We start from the raw sequence: 27,729 nt of genomic DNA, 5'->3' as shown, positions 1-27,729 counted from the left end.
GAAAGGTGATCAGCCCTCCGCTTCAGGTACCAGTCCAGGGTAATATTGAATAAATATGACAGTGAAAAAATCACTTATATTTATTTTACCCCCCTTGGGAATCGAACCCGGGACCTCCAGAACGGTAGCCGAGCGTGCTGACCATTACACTAAGGAGGCGGACATAGGATGTTACGGACACAATAAACCATGAATTTAAATTTATTTTTCTTCCTCTTGTTTTTCCGCCTATGCTTCTGGTTTAAAATTATTACAATTAGTATTTTCCATATTAAAAGCATTGTAAACTTTGTGGTATGGTAATATAAAACTAATCTTATTGATTGATATAAGATATTGAATCCATTGTATTTTCTGTATTATTTCTAGGGATCAACCTGATTCGTTAATTATTTACTATACACATTCCCCATCATTTTAAGATATATCAACTAAATATGCTATAAATCCTTGTACATAATAGGCAAGATTCATCAATTGATTTAGCAATCACTTTGTGGTAAAATCCATCCATTTTTAATTTAAGTTTTACTTAGTACGGTGTTTAAAAATGATGCGGAATGCACCGAAACACGTCGGCTGTCCAAACTTAAAACACAGTAAGGGACATTTTTTTTTGCATTTTTAGACTAAGTAAAATCTACTAAGTCCAAAATGCAAAAAAAAAACGTACTACAAAAAAATGTCCCTTACTGTGTTTTGAATTTGGACAGCCGAAGTCGCGGTAGATTTTAAGAAATAGTGGTATTAACTAAGTAAAATTAGATTAAAAAGAAGAATTTTCTTAGGCTACTGATAAATATATATTTTTTAAAACACAATCCTTATCATTCATCGTTCACTTTGTATAATAACTACATAAAACTGTACTTCGCGACTACCGGCTTCGGAATTACAAATCCATCATCAGGGCACGATTTTCAGATGATGGCATGATTATTCCGAAACCGGTAGTCGTCCTTCGTCGTCTATGTTGAAATGTCAATATAAATAAATCCTAAGTGGACAAACCCAGATTTGGAGAACAAACATTTGGACAGACTCAAAATGTTGTAAACAAAGTAAGTTTGCGAGAGCGTCGTCGTTCGTCACTCGAGCGGCCAAAGGTGAGAAGTTCGCAATCCAAACAATTTAATTTCTCGGCGTGTTTGAGGGCGTCGCGATAGTTGCATCACGTCGGATGTGATAAATAGTCGCGTCGCTTTTTCAATCGGCAGATAATTCCGGTACGGATTCAAAACGCAATCCGGTCCGCAAATAACTTTCACGCAAAACGAGACACTCCGAATAATAATAAACAGGCATACAGTAATGCCCCGCGTAACGCTGTTCTATCCAAACATTTTTTGTTCAGTGATTCACCGAGGAACCGAAAAATGTTTTTTTTTTATTACTAAGGGATTTCCTCATATTTATTTGGACGCGTGTGTGACGTGTCGTCTCCTATCAGTTTATACCGTTTCGGTCGTGTGTCAGGTATGTGCATTTCCAATAAGTTTATATCGTGGTGGCAAAAAGCGTCAAATCTAAAATATGCAATTTTGACTCAATGATGCATACTATAAGTTTTTAACGTCCTATAAACTGGCAAAGTAGTTTGAAATGTCGTATATACTTACTTTTAACCCTTACCCGCACCTAGTGGTGCATAGGGCACTGCATCAAATTGACGCAGTGTTATCTTGATCATTACTTACATGAAGGCAAGGTCACTCTTGCGCTTCAGGAACCAGTCCAGGGTAGTATTAAATAAATATTACAGTGTCTTGCCCCACACACGTCTTTAGATCCCTGCTCATCCATACATGTTTTATCTATGTTTAATGAAAAATAGAATAATGAAGATTGTTTTTCTAGGTTGAATGAAATAAAGCGCAAATAGGTATCTGCTCTCTCGCGAAATATCTGATTTTGCTTTAAATCGTCTAAAATAAGTTTTCTAATTGAAACGACAAAACTTTTAGCCCAATTTACTGACAGCTTGTCTTTTAATTTGGGGCGAAGTATATTAATTTCGACAGAAAGAAACCAGGTTACTTGAACAACAATAAAAAAATTGACGGCAGTGAGTGTGCTATGATTTATTTTATTGTTATGTAAATACGTGTGACACTCTCTAGTAATTCACAATACGAACAAATTTATGAGAGTAATTTTTATTTTTATTTACAGCAGGAACTCTATAATCCGAACGCCGAAAATTTATCCTCTGTTCGGACTAGTGGAGCGTTCGAATTACAGTACAGCGAATCTGTGAGGTATTTTTATCAAATAAAACAAAAATTTAATGTAAAATTTTAAACGTAGATGTAACTTTTACTTCACCTTTACAAAGGAACATTAACTCTTTGCGCCCCGGCCGAAAACTCAAAACTTCCCCAGTGCCCGGCCCATTTTTGTCAAATTTCATGTTTATTTAAGGGTTTTTTAAAAGTGTTATAATTATGAAAATGGTGGGTTAAATCAAATGAAACTTCCGGCGAATGCTAATGACCAAAACTATTGTAACAGACTACTAAATGAATAGAGAATAGATATTTGCATAATCGAAAGTGAGGTCAAAAAGCGAAATATCGAAATTCAGCTTCATGCGTTCATTTTCGTAAAACTCGAAAAGCAGACGATGGATCTACTTGAAATCTTCACAAACGCGCCCTAATGTTGAATCAACTTAATAAATATGGCTTTTAGAAATGAGTAAGATATCGCTCACTCCTTTCAAGAACGTCATAAATCAAAAAACTTGATTTTTCAGGAGAACGTTTTTAAAGTAAAAAAATACAATACAATGTATTAAAAATTAATAACAAGCCACTTATTAAACTTTTTACCGTGCAGCAGATCTTTTTGGGTAAAACCTGAATGTTTTTTCTCCATTTGAAAAATATTAAGTATATTAAAAAAATAATTAAAATACACCGTTTCTTCAAAATGCAAAAACCACACTTTCTGCCCTGTAGCGGGTAAATATTAAGTTAAAAATTTTACTTTTTAACTGGGATATAGCACGTTTTCTGGACATTCCGAAAACATGCACAACTGAAAATTGACGATTTTTTATTTATGACGTTCTTGAAAGGAGTGAGCGATATCTTACTCATTTCTAAAAGCCATATTTATTAAGTTGATTCAACATTAGGGCGCGTTTGTGAAGATTTCAAGTAGATCCATCGTCTGCTTTTCGAGTTTTACGAAAATGAACGCATGAAGCTGAATTTCGATATTTCGCTTTTTGACCTCACTTTCGATTATGCAAATATCTATTCTCTATTCATTTAGTAGTCTGTTACAATAGTTTTGGTCATTAGCATTCGCCGCGGCCGCGGATCCGGCAGCGAAAACGGAATCCACAAGTCCAATTTCCATGTTTGAAGGCGACACTTTCATTTGTGAAAAATGCCGCCTCGTCTTGGCCGCTTCTCGCTTTCTTCGTCCGTTTTTTTCCGTAGAAAATTGCGCAGAAATAAGCTATTAACACTTTCCGGTCCTCCAAAATAAAAATAAAAAGTAGGTAGACAGTTATATTCCAATAGGAAAAAAAATATTTTGACCTCTGCTCCACATACTGTTGTTATAGATACGAGTGACAAAAATTTAAGCTTGGCATTTAAGTAAATAATACTGATGATGAAAAAAATGTCGAATAACATCCGACATGGGACCTAAGAGGAAAAAATCGATGTCGAATGAGATTCGACATTGGACCATTAAGGGTTAAGGTTCGTTTCACGTGTTTGTTCGTTTTTTATTTGTTTGTTTGTAGCAATACGTCAAAACTCTGCAGTGAAGTAATTATGTTAGACATTTACGACATTTTGAGTGTGTCCAAATACTTGTTCACAAATCTGGATTGTCTCCAATTATAGGAGTTAAAGTGTAATTAAGCTTAATATAGAGAGAAATTCTCCAGTTCTTTGGACACGTTGCGCGTGGCAACGAGGATAGCCTGGAAAGACTAGTTGTGATCGGTAGCCTGGAGGGAAAGAGAGGGAGAGGAAGATCCCCACACGATGGACCGATCAAATTAAGGCAGCAGCAGGCACCTCAGTGATTGGAGCGCTACGTGCAGCGCAGTCAAGGGATAACTGGAGAAGAGTCATTGCTTCTGCAAGGGTCACAACCCTCAGCAATGAGGATTAAGACGGAGAAGAAGAAGAATAGAGAGAAATATTTCAAAATTGGTTCATATAATTTTTTCTAAATTAGTTCATTTTCAAAACTTCCAAGAATTTGGGTAGTGTGGTTGTCAATAATGGGTAGAATTGGTGAATGTTACACGTGTGTATAGTGATCACTCAAACCAGCTTCCATATTCTTCTTCATCTTTGATGAGATGTCAAAAAAAAATCATACGAAAATAACTCCTGTAATTGGAGACAATCCAGATTTTGTGAACAAGTATTTGGACACACTCAAAATGTTGTAAAATTTTTTTTCTGTTGTTGCTATTTTTGGGTTGAGTTAAAAAAACTAATATAGCTTGGTTTGGAATTAGGCTCAACATGCATCAATACCGGAGCATAAAGAACGAGGCAGAAATGCACACGACATGACAACTGTGATAACATCCTTTGTGCAGTAATAATAAATAAATAATAATCGTCATCCATTAATTAATATCAATTAATTTGACGTCACACAAATGCAGTTTTCGATTATTAAGTGTCTCTTCAATGTATTCTTCAAACCCTTATCCCCACCCGATGGTGCATAGGGCACTGCACCATATAAACGCAGTGTTATCTTGATCATTAAATTATGAAGGAAAGGTAATCAGCTCTCCGCTTCAGGTAGCAGTCCAGGTTAACATTGAATAAATTTTAGAGTGAAAAAATCACTTATATATGTATATATTTATTTGACCCCCCTCCCCTGGGAAACGAACCCACGACCTCCAGTACGGTAGCCGAGCGTGCTGACCATTACACTACGGAGACGGACATTTTCTTCGTATACTTCCATAACTAATAATTCAATTAAAAGTTTGATTTTTGATTCTACTGAATTGATTTATTTTTTGCGATAGCTGTTTCGCCTTACGAGGTCATATTTAAAATCTAACAAAAAACAATTAAATGTATACTTATACTGTATGTATGAACTTTGTTTAAAATGCAGTCAATTACATTGGATTCTACTGTTAATTGGTGAGTGCATTTTTCTACGATGTTCGTTTGTGACATGTGTACAAGGCAATTCGCAAGGTTGAGTCGAAGGTAAAATGCAGCACAGCAAGAAGACGTATATCCTGCCCTAACAACACGGAAAGCGGTTCCACTGTAGCGCTTTGTCATTGTTTTGAGCGGTCGCAGACAAAGTGAAAATTGCCGTGATGATTGCCAACCTTCAGCGTTAAACGGTGCAGCAGAGAAGGAAAATATATTATACGATAGTGTTGAATAACATTTTGAGTGTGTAAATAAATTGTCTGGTCAAATTAAAAGCTTAAATAATAAAAATGAAAATGGTATTTTCTGTCGTTTCTCATGTGTGTGATTATAATTCAGGATTCGGACCTTACGTACTAATATAAGAGTTTCTGCTTAGTAAAAAGCTTCTTTACATCTCACCAATAGATGTCTCTAGTGAATTACTAGTGATTCAAGAACAAGGTTTCTAAATTGGTTCATATATACAGAACTTCCGAGAATTTGAGTAGTGTGGTTGTCAATAATGGGTAGAATTGGTGAATCTTACACGTGTGTAAAGTGATCACTTAAACCAGCCTATGACGGTCGTCAGTCCCGTAAATGCCCAGACTTCCATATTCTTCTTCATCTTTGATGAGATGTCAACAAATAAAAGTGTTGTATAATATGTATGTACACATTGAATTTGAATATTTGTAACGTACATCTTGTTTATCTTAATATATTGAGTTTAAAAAACAATATGCCTGAAATAACAAACTGATATTGAAAAAAATATTGAATATTTAAAACACCTCCATTTTCGTAAAATACTACCTAAACCCTTAATAACTGAAATTTCGTCTGGCGGACTACGCAATAAAAAACGTGAAACTTAATAAAAATTATTTATTGAAAATAGGAACCGGATATATAGCACTTAAGTTTGGTTTATTGGAATTTTCCTTATTGTTCAGAATACATATTGAAAAAATATTTTTTTATTTATTTTTTTACATTCTTACCTTTCACTAACTTTTAATTTTTAAAAGCATTTTATTCCGAAGAAAAACTTATTTTATTCAATACAAAAACGGTGTTTTAAGCAAAAAAATTAATAACGTTAAATGTTTCCTGTTATACTGAGAAAAACATGGCACGATCAGTATGCCAAATACTTGAAAGCGGTCAGGTTAGAAGTCGTAATAATCGGCGGGTATGTATGAGGAGATGCATGAACGTGGAAGAGGCGAAGAATGTTTGCAAAGACAGAGTGGTGTGGCGTTCTATTCTCTCTGCCTACCCCTGCGGAGAAGCAGCGTGATGGTTAGTTAGTTAGTTAGTTTCCTGTTAAAATTAATTTGCGGGCTATCGAAATATACCGCCTTAATACTGATGCAGTCGAGACATTTTATTGTTTGGTTAATCATATACCGTTACAATAATCGACTCTAGATACTACAAATCGCCCCCTCCTTTCAACAACGTTATATATTAAAAATCGTCAATTTTCAGTTGAGCATATTTTCGGAATGCCCAGAAAATGTACGGGGCAGAAAGTGTTGTTTTTGCATTTTGAAGAAAAGGTATTGCTTAATTATTTTTTTAACATACTAATGGAGAATAAACATTCAGGTTTCACCAAAAAAGATCTGTTGCACAGTAAAAAGTTCATTTCATTAAGTGGCTTGATATTAATTTTTAATAAATTTTATTGTATTTTTAAACTTTAAAAACGATCTCCTGAAAAATCAAGTTTTTTTGATACATAGTATGACGTTGTTGAAAGGAGTGAGCGAAATGTATAATGTTTATCTATTGGCGGGCAGCATCAACTGGCGAATTCTTGCGAAATGTTGCCATAGCAACTATACGAAATGTATCTAGAATATGATTATTCTCTGAGATGTTTTCTCTTTTCTACTTGTTTATTTTGATGGTGGCCTTACTCAACGATTGTTGCTGATTCGTATTCTTGCACGTTCGCAGCTTGCATAACACAACACAGAACAAACACAAATCCACTTTTATAATACGGTAAAACCTCGATATAGCGGACCTCTTTTCAACGAACCTCGAATATAACGGACAAAATATCCGATCAATACCCTAATTTTAGAAATTAATAATATAAAAGACACAAACACTCTAAAAAAAGGAACTTAACGAACACTAAAAACATTTACAGACCATACAATAAAAAAAAACTAAACAAGATAACTCCCTCTCACTGCATAAAAATGATTTTCCAAGTAATATATTTTTGAAATGTATAACATATCATGAAAAAAATAAGAAAAAAGTCCCTCTCCAAGCACAAGAGCTGTCTTTTGTTTGGAGAGGCTCAGCGCAACTAAAATTATAAGATTGTGTTAAGTAGAAACGTATAGAAATTGTACAAAAAAGACTAACTATTATATATTGAATAAATATTTTTCATTCTCTCTTTCTTAAATGTTAACAAAATAAATACGTCCTTTTCATATTTACATTTCACATTCAATTGTCGCCGCGTGTAAACAATTTTTATAATTATGTCTCAAAACTTCAAATGTGCAATCAAAACTTTACCAAAGCAGAATAACCGAAAGCAAGCGCCTCGATATCTGATAGCAACGTCACTTCACGACTAGTGTCCGAAGACAATAAATATAATTTTGTTTGTGTTTTATATTGTTTATTTATATCTAATTACAGTGTTCATATTTAAAAAAAAAAAGATTTATTTTAAACTCATTTTTTATATAACGGATTTTCGGTTTTAACAGACACCACCTCCACTTATTGGTCAGTTATATCGAGGTTTTACTGTACCTACTAACACCAGGGATGGTGTACCCATTTCATACGTTCTGTCAATTTGGCTATCGAAAGAAAGCGCACACGAACATTGCGCACATAGATAAAACTGATTGTAAATTTTCGCTTGGAAAATGTGCAAATTAAAATGGCTATGTGATTAAATAATATAAACATTTTATTTCACTGCCCAAATTATCGTCAATGACTCAAGTCTAATTTTAGAGTAATTTTGATTTTGATTATGTCGGGGATTTTTAAGTAACGGCATTCTCGCGTGTCAATTTTTAAAAGTTTCCAGAGTTCGCACACTTTTTATTATGACATTTCTTTAAATATTTTTTTAATTTTTTTATTTGGCAGTCACATAATCATAAATTGTAATTTGTATTTTTTTCTGATGAAAAATAAATGAACAACAAAGGAGAAGAATAAGGAAGTCAGAGTATTTACAGGGTTTATGACCTGTTACAGTTAAGTGATAACCAATTCTACCCATGATTGACAACTACACAACTAAAAATTTTGGAATTCGTAGGTATATTGATCAATATCGTAACACGTATTAATCGAAACATATTAATATAGGGTCCGCCATCTAAAGTTTTTTTTTCAACTAGTGCTTATTTCGTGAATGGTAACACTTAGCTCATGTCTGATTTGACAGATAATTAGTTTTATCCTTCCGCTGAGCGAATATGGTTGTGTATACGCTTGAACAACGCTGGGAAATATTGCGACATTACTTTGAAAATCATGGTAATGTTGCAGAATGTGTGCGAAAATTGCGTACGGTTTTTGGAAGAAGAGAAGCACCGTCAGCTCCGTATGTTCGTTATCTTGTGAAAAAAGTGAAAGAAACTGGCATCCTCATCGATAAACCAAAGCGTGAAAAGCCAAAAACAGTGCGTACACCCGAGAATATCGATGTTGTGGCAGAAAGTGTGCGTGAAGCGCCATCAACATCAATTCACCGTCGTTCTCAACAATTGAACATTTCGGAGACATCATTGAGACGAATTTTGCATAAAGACCTTGGTATGACGCCATACAAAGTCCAATTGGTTCAGGAGTTGAAGCCAACTGACCATCCAATGCGTTTTCGCTTCGCTGAGTGGGCCTGCGATCGACTTACAGAAGATGCCGATTTTGCCAAAAAAATCATCTTTTCGGATGAAGCTCATTTTGATCTTGGCGGGTATGTAAACAAGCAAAATTGTCGTATTTGGGGCACAGAAAACCCGCACGCATACATTGAAAAGCCGGTACACCCAAAACGAGTCACTGTTTGGTGCGGATTTTGGTCCAGAGGCATAATTGGGCCATTTTTCTTTGAAAATGAGCAAGGAGTGGCCGTTACAGTCAATGGCGATCGTTATCGGGCCATGTTGAACGGATTTTTGTTCACAAAAATTGAAGAGGAGGATATTGGCAACATTTGGTTTCAACAGGACGGCGCTACGTGCCACACAGCCGAAGTTTTTTAGTTTTTTTTTTATAGCATTTTCAAAAAAAAAAAGTTATTTGGCGGACCCTTTATAAAACAGACACACACAAAATAAAAAAAAATAGAAAAACACTATTGTATCACTCATAAGCATAAACAATAAACAATGAGTGTAAATCCCTCTCCAAGCACAAGAGCTTAGTCTCTTTGTTGGAGAGGAACAGCTTAACTAATTTTAAGATTGTCAGAAGTAGCAATGTCAAGCAAATTAATTGTATTTTTAAAAAAAGACTAATGGAATTAAGGAACTATATTAAATAAATAAAAATAAATTAATATGTTGAGATATGAAAAATGCAAAAAATAACTCCTGGACATAATCCAAATTTGTGAGAGTAACATAATAAAAAAATAATAAAATGTGAAGGATTTATATATTTGGCGTTAATTTTGTAGAACTCCATTTTAATTTATGTATTAAATCTTAAATCAAACACTAATTTTTTTGGGTCTACAAAGTTTATTGTATTGTCTATTTTGTGACAATTGTTTCGCCTAGTTTTCAAACGAATACTTGAAAAAATTAAGTATGGACAAACGAATGTTTGAAAATAGGAAATTGTGAAGAAGTGCACTCGTTCGCAGATGTGAAGTATTTGGACACACTCAAAATGTTGTAATGTTTGATAAGTGCCACGTCTGGGTCGAGTTGGCCCAAGTTTGCGCACCCCTGCTCCAAGCCGAGTCGGTCACCGGTGGTAGTCAGTAGTAGTAAAACTGTTTACGCCACAAATCGAAAGTGATTCCTTATGCCGACTGGTATACTTAGTATCGGCAACCAGTTTACCCGACATGTGTGTGCGGCGAGACGTTTAGAAATTTAGCACTTTGGCAGCGATTGTTGGAAAAACATAGACACAAGTCAGAAGGCAATTTGAAACTATAATGCAATATATATATATATATATATATATATATATATATATATATATATTTATATATATATATATCTATATATATATATATATATTTATATATCTATATATATATATATATATATATATATATATATATATATATATATATATATATATATATATATATATATATATTATATATATATATATATATATATATATATATATATATATATTTATATATCTATATATATATATATATATATATATATATATATATATATATATATATATATATATATATATATATATATATATATATATATATATATATATATATATTATATATATATATATATATATATTACTATCACTCTAATATTTATTTAATATTACCCTGGACTGGTGCATGAAGCGCAGCACATATTTATATTTTGTATAGTTGTAAGTGTGTGAATAGGACTATGGTAGAGATGCGTAGTATTGTTTGCATGCTGGTGTAGTGATTGTCCTGACGAAGAGACGGGTACGCCTCGAATCAGGTAGATTATAATGTCGGCGTGTGGTTTTATGCCATCAATACTAGCATTTTGTTGAAATGCGTCAAATATTAAAAATATTTGATAGGTCATAAGCCCTGTAGAACCCACGCTTCCATATTCTTCTTCATCAATGTTTGGATCTCAAACATTAAAAAATTAACACATCAGTGGATAAAACCAGATTTGTGAACGAGTATTTGGACACACTCAAAATGTTGTGAAAAATATAAATTTGAAATCTCCTGAAGTTATTAGACAATCAATTTGAAATTTTGTAATAGCGCATCAGAATACGCTTGTGTTTGTATAAACTCTCTTCATTCATTTATATTTAACCACACTGAGCCACAGTAACGCGTGGCCGGGTACTTACGATGTTATTTAATATAATTACCGTGTGTTTTTATTCTGCAGTGATGAGATCATAATTTTACTTGGAGGTAGTAGTTATAAATATACTATTCCATTACATATCGTAGTCGTACAGGAGTAAGTGACCAACTAACAAAACGTAAAATGTTCAGGAGGGTCATTTAAATCACTTTTGCTTGGCAAGAAAATAAACATCAATTCAGACAGTCATTTTTAACAAAGCAATATATAATACCTACTTCCAAGTTTAAAATCCTTTGGGATTTTTTCAGGGCAATATTAAGCTAGTAAGATATCATATAGTCAGTGATCACATATTTGTACAAAATGCACTTGGTCATTTTCTCCTGTATGACTACGATATATCCGCTATTACTCAAATGTGTGTTCTAATGTCGACGCATTTAATGATACCTAAAGCGAATCGTTGACACTATCATTAGTACGTTTCTTGATGTATAAAGCTGTTTAACCTTCAATTTTCAATACGTATAATTAATGCTAAGTAAATGGTTTGGTATTTACATAATATCACACACCATAAAGGGTTCAATAGAGATTCCTCGTCATTAAATAATATTAATATATATTGCTGGGTTATTAACCATTTACGTATGTTCGTTATATGTTAATGATGTATATTGGTATTAATTGATGATAAATATAGGTATTAATTTATCGCTCACTCCTTTCAACAACGTCATATATCAAAAATCGTCAACTTTCAGCTGTGCATGTTTTAGGAATGCCCAAAAATGTACTATATCCCAGCAAAAGCGGCAAATTTTTAACTTTATATTTACCCGCTATGGGGCAGAAAGTGTTGTATTTTCGTTTTGAAGAAAAAGTAAAGTTTAATTATTTTTTTAAATATGCTTGGTATTTTTCAAATGGAAAAAAAACCATTCAGGTTTTACCTAAAAAGATTTCTTGCACAGTTAAAAGTTCAATGAGTGGTTTGATATTTATTTTTAATACATTTATTATATTTTTAAACTTTAAAAACGATCTCCTGAAAAAGATTTTTTTTTGATATATGACTTTGTTGAAAGGAGTGAGCGATATGTGATAATTTCATGACAGAGAAATAATAAATACGTTTAATACTAACAAAATTTTTAATGTCTCTAAATCCTTGTTCACAAATCTAGGTTTCTCCACTTAGGGTTTTTTTTTTACATTTGACATCTCAACATGTTACAAATGTTTTTACAAAAAATAATTTTAATTAATTTTATAAACGTTTGTACTTATAATATTAAAATTATAAACGCAGTTCTCTTCAATAAAGAGACTGAGATCGTGTGCTTGGAGAGGGACTTACACTTGTTGGTTATGTTTGTTGGTAATACTAACTAACTAACTAACTAACCATCACGCCGCTTCTCCGCAGGGGTAGGCAGAGAGAATAGAGCGCCACACCACTCTGTCCTTGCAAACATTCTTCGCCTCTTCCACGTTCATGCATCTCCTCATACATACCCGCCGATTGTTACGACTCCTGACCACTTTCAAGTATTTGGCATACCTGATCGTGCCATGTTTTACTCGGTCTTCCTCTGCTTCTTTTCCCGCTAACATTCGCCTCATAAATTTGTTTTACCGTTCTTTCCTCACTCATTCGTTCTACATGTCCAAACCATCTCAACACACCTTTCTCAATTTTATCGATAATGCTTATCTCGGCTTTGCATTCCTTCCTTATTTCACTATTCGTACATCTATCATACATCGTTTTGTCGCACATTCTTCTGAGAGATCGCATTTCGACTGCATTCAGTCTACTTTCATCCTTCTTTTGCCAACTCCATGTTTCACTTCCATACATTAGAGTTGGAACCAGGACTCCGTTGTGCACTGCCAGTTTAGCTTCCGCTGATAGGTATATAATAAATATTAAAAAAAAGATTTTTTAAAAACAAAACTGACTAATCGTTAATTAATTCGGCTAATGGATTTGTAAAAATCTATCAATTTTTATTTTTTTATTTTTTTTACAACATTTTTAGTATGTCCGAATACTTGTTCACAACATCTGGATTATCTCCAATTACAGGAGCTATTTTCATATTGTCAATAATGGGTAGAATTGTTGAATGTTACACGTGTGAATGTTAAAGTGATTAAACCAGCCTATGACGGTCGTCAGCCCCGAAAATGCCCAGACTTTCATATTCTTATTCATCTTTGATGAGATGTCAAAAAATAATATTTTAATTTTTACTTTATAACTATCACTTTTTCTTAAAATCTATTGTGACACGTGTTTCGGTGCATTTCAGATCATTTGTATGATAGAATCACTAGTGCAATATGCTATCGAGGCCGTCATTATTCTTAGGCCTTTGTCTCTTGCGCAAGCGTTCATTGAGATATAAATATTATGCATCCGCGCAATGCACTTTCATCAGCTGCGGTCTAAAAATGTCTCCAAACAATGGTCCGTGCGCGATCACATATTATGGGAGCCATTGCTAGGCCGCCGAGTAATAGTATGGAAATCAGTCGCAAGAGAGAGCACATGTGATCGCTCGAGACGGTTTTTGTTTTTTTACTAAGTAGCTTATTACTCGAGAAGGCACTGGAATAGGTCAACGCGAAACTTGATTGCTCAACAAGATGAATGGAAAATAGACGTTTTATAAATATACGTGAATGTATGTTATTCTCAATATTATTAATATTTAAAGCATTTACTTTGTGGTTAGTCATTTTTACTTATTTATTTTTTTACAAAAATGTTAATAAAATTAGTATATAACCACTCACCGAGATTTTTACGTCTACCGGTTTCGAGACGTACCCGTCTCTTCGTCAGGACAATCACTAGCACAGCATGCAAACAATACTACCCTTCACCACCATAGCACCATTTACACACTCAAAACTACACAAAATGTCTAACACATGCGATTTTTGGTCGACCCGAAGACCAGTGCATGTTGCGTGTTGGTCTTCGGGTCACTACACATGCACTATAGTGCATGTTGGTCTTCGGGTCGACCAAAAATCGCATGTGTTAGACATTTTGTGTAGTTTTGAGTGTGTAAATGGTGCTATGGTGGTGAAGGGTAGTATTGTTTGCATGCTGTGCTAGTGATTGTCCTGACGAAGAGACGGGTACGTCTCGAAACCGGTAGACGTAAAAATCTCGGTGAGTGGTTATATACTAATTTTATTAACATTTTTGTAAAAAAATAAATAAGTGAATGTATGTATTTAGAAAGCATCGGTTTTATCATAACATTTTAATATTAAATTATTAACTAATGTGTACAGGCAACTAGCCGTAACTCAATTTGCGGCTGTTTGGCTAAACACGGCTCAAAGCATTCTTATATCTGGCCTCTATCTTATACAATCACAGATTTTGCTCTATCTCTTTCCTTTACCGAGATATTCACTTTCCAAATAGCCGCAAAATTGTATTCATTTGATACATGTGTTGGCAAAAAGCATCATTTTAAGTTAACAAGAAACTCGTTTATCTCAAAATTACTGTTTTTAACTAGCGACTGTTTGCCTTTGCACATTAGTCAAAACAGGATAATGCAATATAAAGTAAAATGTGTTCTAATGTCAGTTTTGTTTTAAATTTAAGTTTTACTTATAAAATTTTGAGTGTTTCCAAATACTTGTTCACAAATCTGGATTAAACCAGCCTATGACCGGTCATACGCCCTGTAAATACCCAGACTTCCGTATTCTTCTTCATCTATGTTAAAATGTCAAAAAAATGTAAAAATAACTCCCTAGTGGTTAAATCCAAATTTGTGAACTAGTACATATTTGGACACACCAAAATGTTGTATATTATTTGTTACTTGGCGAGTATGTGCGATATTTTTCATTGAATTTTTACATATAATTGTAAAAAATAACATGTTTATAATTATGGAATCGAACCCGGGACCTCCAGAACGGTAGCCGAGCGTGCTGACCATTACACTACGGAGGCAGACAAATGTCCGCCTCCGTAGTGTAATGGTCAGCACGCTCGGCTACCGTTCTGGAGGTCCCGGGGTCGATTCCCAAGGGGGGTAAAAATAAATATTAGTGATTTTTTCACTGTCATATTTATTCAATATTACCCTGGACTGGTACCTGAAGCGGAGGGCTGATCACCTTTCCTTCATGTGTAAACGATCAAGATAACACTGCGTTTATATGACGCAGTGCCCTATGCACCATTAGGGTGCGGATAAGGGTTTTATTATTATTATTATTATAAATATGAATAAAAATCAACATTTGAAGCACAAACTTCGTTATTATCCATTTTAAAGCTTGTGAAACGACCAACAATAATCCAATTACAGATGGCTATTGTGAACTCAATCACGGAACGTCATGTGTTGATCATATGTATATTACAAAATTTGAGTAGTGTGGTTGTCAATCATGGGTAGACGAGTGAATATTGCACGTGTTAACATAACCAGCCCATGACAAATTGTAAGCTCTTTAAATACCCACACTTCGATATTATTCTTCATCTTTGTTGAGATGTCAAGAAGGTAAAATAATATGCATTTTTGGTCGCTCGTTCACGACATCAACGTCACAACTCAAAATTCCTTTACCTCGATTCCTCATACAAACGTTATGCAAATCTTTAGATTACATCGCAGTCTTTTTTTTTATCTGACGTCATCACATTGTAACTGGCAAAATAATTTAAATTTTTTCTTCTGAGGAAGTAATGACCGACGTTCATTATTTTCCTCTTATGAATATTAAGGTATTCGATTTTTTACAGCAGTGTTTAAAGTTCATGTGTTGTTTTCTTTTTTTTTCTAGGTTTTTAAGGATTCGTTGAACAGCTTTGTAAGAAAACTCCTAAAAGGTAAGACATTATTTCTATTATTTTGTAAAACTTAGTAAACTTTTTGCTTTTTATTTTTTATTTAACTCAACCTTAAATATGTCTTTAAAGATATCGGTTCTTTTTTACTCGCACGATACAACTCTAAATATTGTTGTTAGTTCGCGTGCAGACATATCTTTCTATGTTCGACTATCACCTTTTCCTTCATGCTATTAACGATCAAGATGACACTATGTCGATAAGATGCAGTGCCCTATGCAACACTGCGTGCGGAAAAGGATTAGAATAAGAAGACAAAGACTCTACCCATTTTCGCATTCAAAATTTTACACAAATTTTGACTTTACGTACCAATACCAGCGAATTCTTCGTTTGGGATTTAGTGCACAATGGAGTCCTGGTTCCAACCCTAATGTGTGGAAGTGAAGCATGGAGTTGAAAAAAGAAGGTTGAACGTGTTGAATGCAGTCGAAATGCGATCTCTCAAACGAATGTGCGGCAAAACGATATATGCGAATGGTGATATAAGGAAAGAACGCATGGCTGAGATAAGCTTTATCGAAAGATAAAAGTTTAGAAAGGTGTGTTGAGATGGTTTGGGTATGAAATAACAGTAAAAAATATCAGGCGCAATTTAGTTGAAAATAGCAGTAGAGGAAAACCGAGGAAAGCTTGGCATGATCGTGTATTTCAAATACTTGGTAATATAAACTGCGTGGTCAGGTCAGGAGTCGGAATAATCGGCGAGTATGTATGAGGAGGTTCATGAATGTGGAAGAGGAGAAGATGGTTTGCATAGACATATTGGTATTGCGTTTTATTCTCTCTGCCTACCCCTGCGGGGAAGCGGTGTAATGGTGACTTTTTTTAAGGGTTTTATTGACTTTTTCACATCTTTATTTTTTTCATTTAAAAAAGGTTCATATTATCCACTGACACTTCGTGATGGAATTGCATTTTTAATATAATATTAGATTAAAACCAATATTTTTAGCTTTTCCACTTTATTTTTATTTGACCAGCGACCGGGTGTCGTCGTTACCGACATCACCAGTCTGATGATGTCGGTAACGACGAAACCCGGTCGCTGGTCAAATAAAAATAAAGTGGAAAAGCTAAAAACATTGGTTTTAATCTAATAATATATTAAGAAAGCTTCGTACGGGTGCTTTGATTTGCCCCTTACATTTTATTTATTTATTTGCCCGTATTAAATTTCAACATCAAATATCCTTGTGTCCTTATTTGGGATATTTATTGCGGGTCGGTATGATGTTTAATTAATTCAAAATTTAACCCTCATTCTGCCCCGGGCCTTGCAAAACTTGTACCACTTTCAAATGATGATAATGTAACTTGGCATAAGTCTGCGAGCGACAATGGAAATTAATTTGGATAACTAATATTACTTATCGCGGGTCCTAACTCCTGGCCGTGTAACTTGTAAGCTAGGATGTGTAAATTGGTGTAACTTTGATGCTGTCCTTGAAGATCACTGGTATTCAACCTTTATCTCTCCGGCCTGTATTTTTTTAATGCCGCATTTTTTTACAACATTTTGAGTTTGTCCAAATACTTATCTCTTATTAAAGGAGTTATATGTCCCAAGAAGACGACACGCGTCACTAATTAACATATACATAAATAAATGTAGAATTCAATCAAATAAACCTTGTTTTATTTTGGATATATTACCCAACAATTCAATATGGAATTCTACCAACTGTCTGCAGTTACAATAAATAAGTTATTTTTCGTATTATCTCATTAAAGATGAAGAAAAACATGAAAGTCTGGGCATTTACGGGGCTGACGACCGTCATATGCTGGTGATCACTTTACACACGTGTAACATTCATCGATTTCATTCCAAGAATGTGAGTAGTGTGCTTGTCAATAATGGGTAGAATTGGTGAATGTTACATGTGTGTAAAGTGATCACTTAACCAGAATTTCACAGTCGTCAGCCCCGCATATGCCCAGACTTCCATATTCTTCTTCATCTATGTTGAGATGTCAAAAAACAATGTAGGAAATTGCTTCTTATCTACGATCAGCGTACAAAGAAAGGCTACACAATCAGGACATCATGCTATATTAAATTCCTAATCAAATATTTGGACAAGCTCCATTCCGTTATGAATGTATAATGATAAACTGTAAGGGTAGAAGGGGGAGGGGGTAGGTCTCCGTAGACTAAAGAGACAAAAGGCAAATGAAATATTTCAGAATCTGTTGTCACAATTCTGAACAAGAATGAGTAATCTTAACCCTTTCCACTCTGACCATTTTTTCTCATAACTGATCAGCTACTGGTTTAAGTGATCACATATCTAAATAATTTTATCATGTTATACCACAAAGTAAATGCCGAAACATAAAATAAAACTGCAAATTTGTACTTACGTTTTTCTTTTTTTTTCATTTCACCAGACTGAGCCACATGTACGCGTAGCCGGGTACGGCTAGCTAAAACAAATATTTTCTTATGTAAAAAAAATATATGGAATAAAAATTTGCTAAAGGAGTGTTTTTGCAGATACGACATTGTTTAGTTTTGGGTCCGAAATGACTATTATTATTCAAATGCCTTACGCAGGCCCTGGATATGATATTGGCTTAGGCAGGCAGCACACGCGCGTTTCATATTCTCATTCGTAATTCTCTACTTGTAAAACTCGTACAAATACTGCCAATTTGGAATATTTTTTGCCCCTAAAAAAAAGGCTGTGCTTTGTAGTTTTGTATGAAGTTTGTGCGTTCGGAATTCCGGAAGAGGAAAACGCCGCCGGAAGACTCGCGTGTGCTGGCTACCTTACGTTTGTAATTTTAGCAAGCTTAGCACGGAAATTCTGTTTATCTTTAGTTTCCAGAAGATGTTTTGTTTTCGCCGTATGGATTAAATTAAGTACACACACATCTACTTCGTGCGCCAAGCATAAATGTATGTATTTTTTTCAAATAAGCCATTTATAATTAACAGTTTATGATAATAATAATAATGAATTGGGTTAGTTTATATAATGCTTTTTTCGTAAAATACTATCTCGAAGGCGCTTCATTTGATTTGAAGGCGGAAATGGAGATTGTGGAAATGATTGAGCAAGCAAATGCGTTTTTAGTATTTATTCGTAAATTTGCTAGTATTACCTATATTGCTATTATATATATATATATATATATATATATATATATATATATATATATATATATATATATATATATATATATATATTATATGTATATAAATAAATACACATTCCCCTTTTCCCATCCCTATTCCAAATATTTTCACAAATTTATAATTTACAAATGTATTTCACATTAGTGATTTTGTAAATTATACAAAACTATGATAAATGTACTGACTTTTCCGTACCTCAGTTAATGGCACATATGTGACAAAGCTGTGGTTTCAACAAGATGGCGCAACATGCCACGCGGCGGGTGCCACCAGCAATTTATTTGTGGAAATTTGAATTTGAATACCTCTAAAATGAACATCCTGTACAAGTACTTATTTTGTAAAACACGTATATGTGGACGACTTGATGTAACTGTTCTGTAAAATTCTCAAACAAAATAAAATCAGACCGTGTGTCATCTCTGAACGGAGAACTTTCTGTTTCTCGTCAAACCACCTACCTGCCTGCAATGTAGTATAGTTGTAATGTAGAAATCATATAGTAATTCGAGGAGAGTACATACGAGTAAGTATTATTACAATCACCTTATTGAGTTGGCGCACTACTTAGTTCACAGCGCGTGTTGTGTTGCACAATTCGTGTCAACGATGTACCTTCTTACTTATTATTATATGAATTAGAAAATATTAACTAAAATAATGTGAATTGAATGTATGAAACTACGTACGAGTTTAAAGTACATATCGCTCACTCCTTTCAAGAACGTCATAAATCAAAAAAACTTGATTTTTCAGGAGAACGTTTTTAATGTTTAAAAATATAATACAATGTATTAAAAATAAATATCATCTGTGCAACAGATCTTTTTAGGTAAAACCTGAAGGTTTATTCTCCATTTGAAAAATATTTAGTATATTTTAAAAAAATTATTAAACAATGGCTTTTCTTCAAAATGCAAAAACAACACTTTCTGCCCTGTAGCGGGTAAATATTAAGTTAAAAATATGCCTCTTTTGCTGGGATATAGTACATTTTCTGGGCATTCCGAAAACATGCACAACAGAAAATTGACAAATTTTGATTTATGACGTTCTTGAAAGGAGTGAGCGATATATATATTTCTTTTGCCTTTTTCTCTTTATTTTTACATACTAATAATTATTTGTTAGTTATTGGTGATTTATTTATTTATATATGGTTCACAAACAATGAAAAACACAATACAAGAAATGAAATACAGTGCAATGCAAATTGTTTGAATATTTTTCATCAATTAGATGAGAACACAACAAACTTACAGAAACAAATAAAGGCGCAGGTGAAATACGTAGATATATAATATAAAGAATAAAAATTTGGTTGTAAAAAAAGAGTAAAAACAATTCAATGTAATGAAAAAAAATAATGAGTAAAAATTAAAAGTGAAATTAAACTAAGCTGTATAAGGCACAAAATTCAAGACTGTATTTCAAATTGATTTCACCAATCTGGTAATACCATAGACCTCTTGTATTTTTATGAGGCGAATTTAGTTTGAAATGAAGCAGAGGAAGACCGGGGAAAACTTGGCACAATCAAGTATGTTAAATACTTGAAAGCGGCCGGGTCAGGAGTCGTAATAATCGTCGGGTATGTATGAGGAGATGCATGAATGTGGAAGAGGCGAAGAATGTTTGCAAAGACAGAGTGTTGTGGCGTTCGATTCTCTCTGCCTACCCCTGCGGGGAAGCGGCGTGATGGTTAGTTAGTTAGTTGATTTTTCTCAATGCCATCATTAAAAATGTCGATTTGACATTATCAGTATTTTCTAAATTATTATTCAACCTTAGCATCCTATAGTGATATAAGGAAAGAAACCGCTCTTACTTCTCGATCACTCCCGAAACGATTTCGTTGGGGTATTATTGTCTTGTCCGCCTCCCTATTGTAATGGTCAGCATGCTCGGCTACCGTTCTGGAGGTCCCGGGTTCGATTCCCAGGGGGATTTAATAAATATAAGTGATTTTTTCACTCTAATATTTATTCAATATTACACTGGACTGGTACCTGAAGTGGAGGGCTGATCACCTTTCCTTCATGTGTAAACGATCAAGATAACACTGCGTTTATATGAAGCAGTGCCCTATGCACCATTGGGGTGCGGTAAGGGTTTTATTATTATTATTTATTATTATTGTACCGCATATTACTGTTCTGTATTAAAATATCGTCGCTGTGTAAACTATAATTTTACATACTCTAAATTGTTAGACGTCCCAAAATAACTCGAGGAATAACAAACAGAATACGTGCCGAATATATCAATACTATGTGCTTGCAATGATATTCTACGCATTCGAAGAGGTGAAGAGTTATACGTGTATCGACTTGATATGAACCATTCATCGTTCTTTTTATATGTCGCTCACTCCTTTCAAGAACGTCATAAATCAAAAATCGTCAAGTTTCAGTTGTGCATGTTTTCGGAATGCCCAAAAAATGTACTATATCCCAGCAAAAGCGGCATATTTTTAACATAATATTTACCCGCTACAGGGCAGAAAGCGTTGTTTTTGCATTTTGAAGAAAAGGTGTTTTTTAATATATTTTTTAAATATACTCAATATTTTTCAAATGGAGAAAAAACCTTCAGGTTTTACCTAAAAAGATCTGTTACACAGTAAAAAATTCAGTAAGTGGCTTGATATTTATTTTTATTACATTGTATTATATATCAAAACTTTAAAAACGTTCTACTGAAAAATCAAGTTTTTTGATTTATGACGTTCTTGAAAGGAGTGAGCGATGTACGAAAGATGAAAGTCTGAATATTCTTAGAGTTCACGACACGGCATTTGGCTGGCTTAAGCGATCACTTTATACACCTGTGAAACGTTCACCATTCTGCCCATTGTTGAACATCCTGGCAATCATGGGTACAGGGAAAATTGTCAACCTACTAAGATTACAGAAAGGTCGTTTCATCTTGAGTGCCCACAGTGAATTGTAAACAAAAAATTATAACATGCGACGGAATGATATATCGCTCACTCCTTTCAAGAACGTCATAAATCAAAAATCGACAATTTTCAGCTATGCATGTTTTCGGAATGCCCACAAAATGTGCTATATCCCGGCAAAAACGGCATATTTTAAACTTAATATTTACCCGCTACAGGGCAGAAAGTGTTGTTTTTTCATTTTGAAGAAAAGGCATTGTTTAATTATTTTTTTGAAATATATTAAATATTTTTGAAATGGAGAAAAAACCGTCAGGTTTTACCAAAAAAGATCTATTGGCTTGATATTTATTTTTAAAACATTGTATTATATTTTTAAACTTTAAAAACATTCTCCTGAAAAACCAAGTTTTTTGATTTATGACGTTCTTGAAAGGAGTGAGCGATATGACAGAGACAGAATGATTTCCGCCATTTTGATGTGCGACCGAAAACCGACGATGAACGGATCGCCGAGAGATATATCGCTGACAAGAGACACTATAGACCAGTGGTAGCAAACTTATTAGCCAAAGAGCCAAACATGTACATTAAACGATTAAAAAATTATTTATAGCCAAATCTGTTTGCATATTATTTTTTGACATCTCATCAAAGATGAAGAAGAATATGGAAGTCTGGGCATTTACGGGGCTGACGACCGTCATAGGCTGGTTTAAGTGATCACTTTACACACGTGTAACATTCACCAATTCTACCCATTATTGACAACCACACTACTCAAATTCTTGGAAGTTCTATATATGAACCAATTTAGAAACTTTGTTCTTGAATCACTAGAACTTCACTAGAGACATCTATTGGTGAGGTAAAGAATCTTTTTACTAAGCAGAAACACTTATATTAGTATGTGAGGTCCGAATCCTGTATTACAATCACTCACATGAGAAACGCCAGAAAATACCATTTTCATTTTCAATAATTTAAGCTTTTAATTTGACCAGATAATTTATTTACAATATTTTGTGTGTGTGCAAATACTTGTCCACAAAATCTGGATTATCTCTAATTACAGGAGTTATTTTCATATTATTTTTTGTCAAAAATTAATACGAAAATAACTCCTGTATTTGGAGATAATCCAGATTTTGTGAACAAGTATTTAGACACACTCAAAATGTTGTAAATCTGTTTGCAATTTTAGTAAACCTTTATTATAATGTAGACCTTTATTAAATTACGAATGCATCCAATAAAACTTGATTACATGCTTAATACGGATTTTATTCATTGATGAATAATCTTTCGAAAGTAAGATATCCATAAGAACACTTTTTATCGCGAATAATATCCTCGCATCTCCTTTGAAACTTTGATCAAGTCACGTTTGCATGTCGTTATTTTTAGCACGTTTCGAGGTTCTCATCAATAAGACCATTTCTCAGTTTACTTTTAATAAGGTTCGGGCTTGAAAAAAATTGTTTGCATGACTACGTAGAGTCGAAAAGCCTTCCCGCGGATATTTTTTGTGCTGGAATTACAATTTGCCAATCTGTGCCTTAGACCAGTGCTCCGCAACCGGTGTGCCGTGAGCCGGATACAGGTGTGCCGCTATCAAATTCAATGTAAATGACATTTTATGATTACGAATTATTTTCCATAATACGAATACAACATTTCATGATGACAAATTATTTTTCATAATACGAATACAACATTTTATGATGACAATTTTTTTTTCATAATACGAATACAACATTTTATGATGACAAATTATTTTTCATAATACAAATATAACATTTTATGATGACAAATTATTTTTCATGATATTGTCTGTTTTTCAAAATGTAGGATATAATAATTCTCTCTCAACCCTTATCCGCACCCCAATGGTGCATAGGACACTGCATCATATAAACGCAGTATTATCTTGATGGTTAACACATGAAGGAAAGGTGATTAGCCCTCCGCTTCGGGTACCAGGCCAGGGAAGTATTGAATAAATATTAGACTGAAAAAATCATTTATATTTATTTCACCCCCCCCCCTGGAAATCGAACACGGGATCTCCAAAACGGTAGCTGAGCGTACTGACCATTACACTACGGAGGCGGATAATTTTTATTTTGAATTATTTTACATTACATGACATAAATTCTAATACAAAAAAATATGAATAAAATATAAATATGAATACAAAAAAAGATCCCACAAAGGCATGGCCTGTGTGTGGGTATACAATATAATTTATTCATAGTAAAGGGTATAAGGGTATAGGTATTATAAATAATACCCTTATACAATCATTATAATAATTACTACCATCAAATATTTTTTCAATGGTCTCTGTACTTTAGCTTTTAGTGTGCCGCGGAATTCTCGGAAGAATTTAATTGTGTCGTAGATGAGAAAAGGTTGCAGAGCACTGCTTTAGACAATACCAAAATATAGAGACAAAACGGATTCTGCGTCATATGCATTCTTGAAAACATTTGCCACTCTATATGTAGAAGCAATAACGTATCAAGTATGTGGAGATATAAAAATACCACAATGTAACTTGTTTCTCGACTTTGGCCGATATCTCGTTACAGTGGAACCTCTCATAACGAGTAATGTGCATAACGACCAAAAAAATGTCAAAAATTCTCCTTCAACGAGTAACATTTCGCAAAACGAGACAGAAAAGGGCGAGTCCCTTTTCACGACGTTCTCTTGTGAGCCAGGACTTCTGCGCCAGTCAAAACAAAAATGTTTCTATTAACGAGTAAGATTCTAGAACGAATTTTGCTCGTTATAAGAGGTTCCACTGTATTACGTTCAAATTTAAACTATTTTTCCGATATCGATCTTAGTTCGGTCGTCAGTCTTAGATCGAGAAAATTCCATCGAATGACCTCACCGAGCAATAGAGATTTTTCTCGAGATAGGGACTGAAATGCCAACGTAAACTTTTGTAATGTTGATTGATCAGGGCTAAAAATTGTGGTAGGTGTGTAAATCTAGACGGGCGCCATGTTGTAGTTGGGCAGACGCTCGACTACGAAACTGGAGTGGCGGGTTCGATTCGCGCCAACTGCAAGGAAAATTGAATAAATATTTATTTTAAACTATTGTAGCTATACTCGGCCACGCTAATCAGTGCCAAAATATGGTTGCGCATTACGTATTTATGCGTTTTCTAGGTATATAAATATGTCGATTATCATCTCAATCGGTAACCGAAAAAATAACAGTTACTCATTAATCATACGATAGTAAAATTATACTAGCTGTTTATGTACATATTTTAAATTTCAATGTCTGCGTTATTCCGTTCGGCCAACGCATATCGCAAAATATTATAATTCTAAGTATGATCATAATAAGTGAAAACCAAATTTATTGTACTAAATTATATCGCGCTAAACTTTTGCTAGTTTCGAAATCTATCTTTATAATCTTATCTTTCTTCTTCCGCATTCTTTGTTCATATCTAAAAATAATTTCCAAATTGCTCCTATCTTGGTCCGCGTTATATATTGTTACTATTACATATCGTATAAACTATTCACTGTTCCGTACTTTAAAAAAAGTCGTGTAATTAAGCCTAGTATAGAGAGAAATATATTATTTTTTGACATCTCATCAAAGATGAAGAATAATATGGAAGTCTGGGCATTTACGGGGCTGACGACCGTCATAGTCTGATTTAAGTGATCACTTTACACACGTGAAACATTCACCAATTCTACCCATTATAGACTATCAACTCTACCCATTTTAGACTTCCATATTCTTCTTCATCTTTCATGAGATGTTAAAAATAATATGAAAAATACTCCTATAATTGGAAATAATCCAGATTTGTGAACAAGTATTTGGACACACTCAAAATGTTGTAGAGAGATGTATTTAATTATTTGCTTGATACTTTTACACTTTTTGCACCCCGCAAACGTTCGCTTTTTGCTGATGTTTTCTCTTTCGGAATTCCGGATGCTTGAATCTTATATAAACACCAAGCACGCGATCGTTTTTTTTTCTGAACGAGTTGTATTCCCATTTCACCGGCCCTCAAGATTAGCGATTTTTATTATTATAGCAATTTTCACTTTGTCTGCAGCCGCTCTAAGCTGTGACTAAGTGCTATTATAGATCCGCTATCTCATGTTTTCAAGTAAGGATATACGTCTTCCTGTGCTGCATTTTTCACTGAACGGAATTCATGCTTTCGGAATTTGAAAGCTGAAAACATAAGCCAAAAAACGAAACGGAAAACGCCCGTGTACAAGCAGGCTTAAACTGTATTACTTATTACTTTTTCTCACGTAGACTGTTGTGGAATATCAAATTTATATTTTTATTAAAATTTTATGTAAAAATAAAATGTTATATATCGCCTCATACGATGAGAAAATGAAAATGAAAACTGCCTTCGTTTGGGGCAGAATTATCTTTAAACCCAAGTAACATTTATATTTATTGTATTTTATAAAATTAAACACCTTCGTTTTAACCAATTTCTTATTATTACTTAGTACACTTTTTAACCTACCAGTTTCGACAAGAACCTTATCATCATCAGGTTTTATTAAATTCTAAAACATTAAAATACTCAATTATATTCTTATACCAAACCAGTAGGTTAAAAAGTGTACTAATAATAAAAAAGTGGTTAAAACAAGGGTGTTTAAGTTTATAAAGTTTATAAAATTTGCCACAAAGTATCTGCGAAAAACATTCAAGAAATTTATTATATTTTTCACTCTAATATTTATTCAAGTATTCTCTAATATTAATTCCCTTCATGTGTTAAGGATCATGGTAACACTCCGTTTATATGATGCAGTGCCCTATGCACAATAGGGGTGCGGATAAGGGTTTAAATATATTTAACTTATTTTGATTAAAACGTTATTTTATTATTGAAAAAATATTTTCCTTTGAAATAGATGTTTTTATAAAAAACTTTTATTGAAAGGTGAGGAGTTAAAAAATATCCTTATGTATATTCTAAAAAAAAACAAATAAAAAAAAATGCGCGAAGCGAAAAAACACGTATGTACTTGAGAGTTCATCTCAATAGTATTTATTCGTAAAATCGACGAGTATTTATATGAAATGGGTATAAACAATGGAAATTTCCTAATTCTTTTTTCTAATCTTGCACTGCCAGTAATTGGTACACTGCCAATAATCGGTCGTGTCACCCTATAAATTACAATAACGCTAGTCAATCCAGCGCAGCTTGCTTACGAACGGTATGGAGAATGGAAATACGTATTGAAAATAGAACCTGTCTTAGCGAAATTCGCGCGCGTTTTCGTATAAAATTTTGTACCTGCTTGCATAATATTTTTTTTTGTTTTATAAATTGTAATATATTTATACCTTGTACGCCAAACTACATTCGCTAATATTATATAGCGCCGCTTGATGTAACGGATCAATGAAAAAAAATAGTAATAATAATTAGTTTTAACCAGTTTTAGAAGATAAAAAGTAATGTACTGTTGTACGGCATTTGAAGTCGATATAAGCACAACTTATGACATACAATTTATAAATAGTACTGTATTTTTTTTCGATCATTGGAATCGCTTTGCAAACTTTTCATCGAAATGTGT

At 33.7% G+C, this 27,729-nt stretch overlaps 1 protein-coding gene across 2 annotated transcripts in view; it reads left to right on the top strand.

The window, feature by feature from the left end:
- LOC148301978 (uncharacterized) overlaps positions 1 to 27,729 on the top strand; it is a 145,034-nt gene that overhangs the window by 9,314 nt on the left and 107,991 nt on the right. For both annotated transcript variants that reach the window (XM_088272352.1, XM_088272353.1), the window contains exon 2: positions 16,007 to 16,052. The gene's annotated coding sequence lies outside the window, so the exon portion shown is untranslated. The remainder of the gene's footprint in view (positions 1 to 16,006; positions 16,053 to 27,729) is intronic.

Source organism: Brachycentrus maculatus, unplaced genomic scaffold (genome assembly GCF_059751285.1).
Source record: "Brachycentrus maculatus isolate JH-2025_06_01 unplaced genomic scaffold, ASM5975128v1 h1tg000495l, whole genome shotgun sequence".
Lineage (NCBI taxonomy): Eukaryota > Metazoa > Arthropoda > Insecta > Trichoptera > Brachycentridae > Brachycentrus > Brachycentrus maculatus.
Note: the sequence above shows the minus strand (reverse complement) of the source record. Positions and strands in the feature narration are given on the sequence as shown.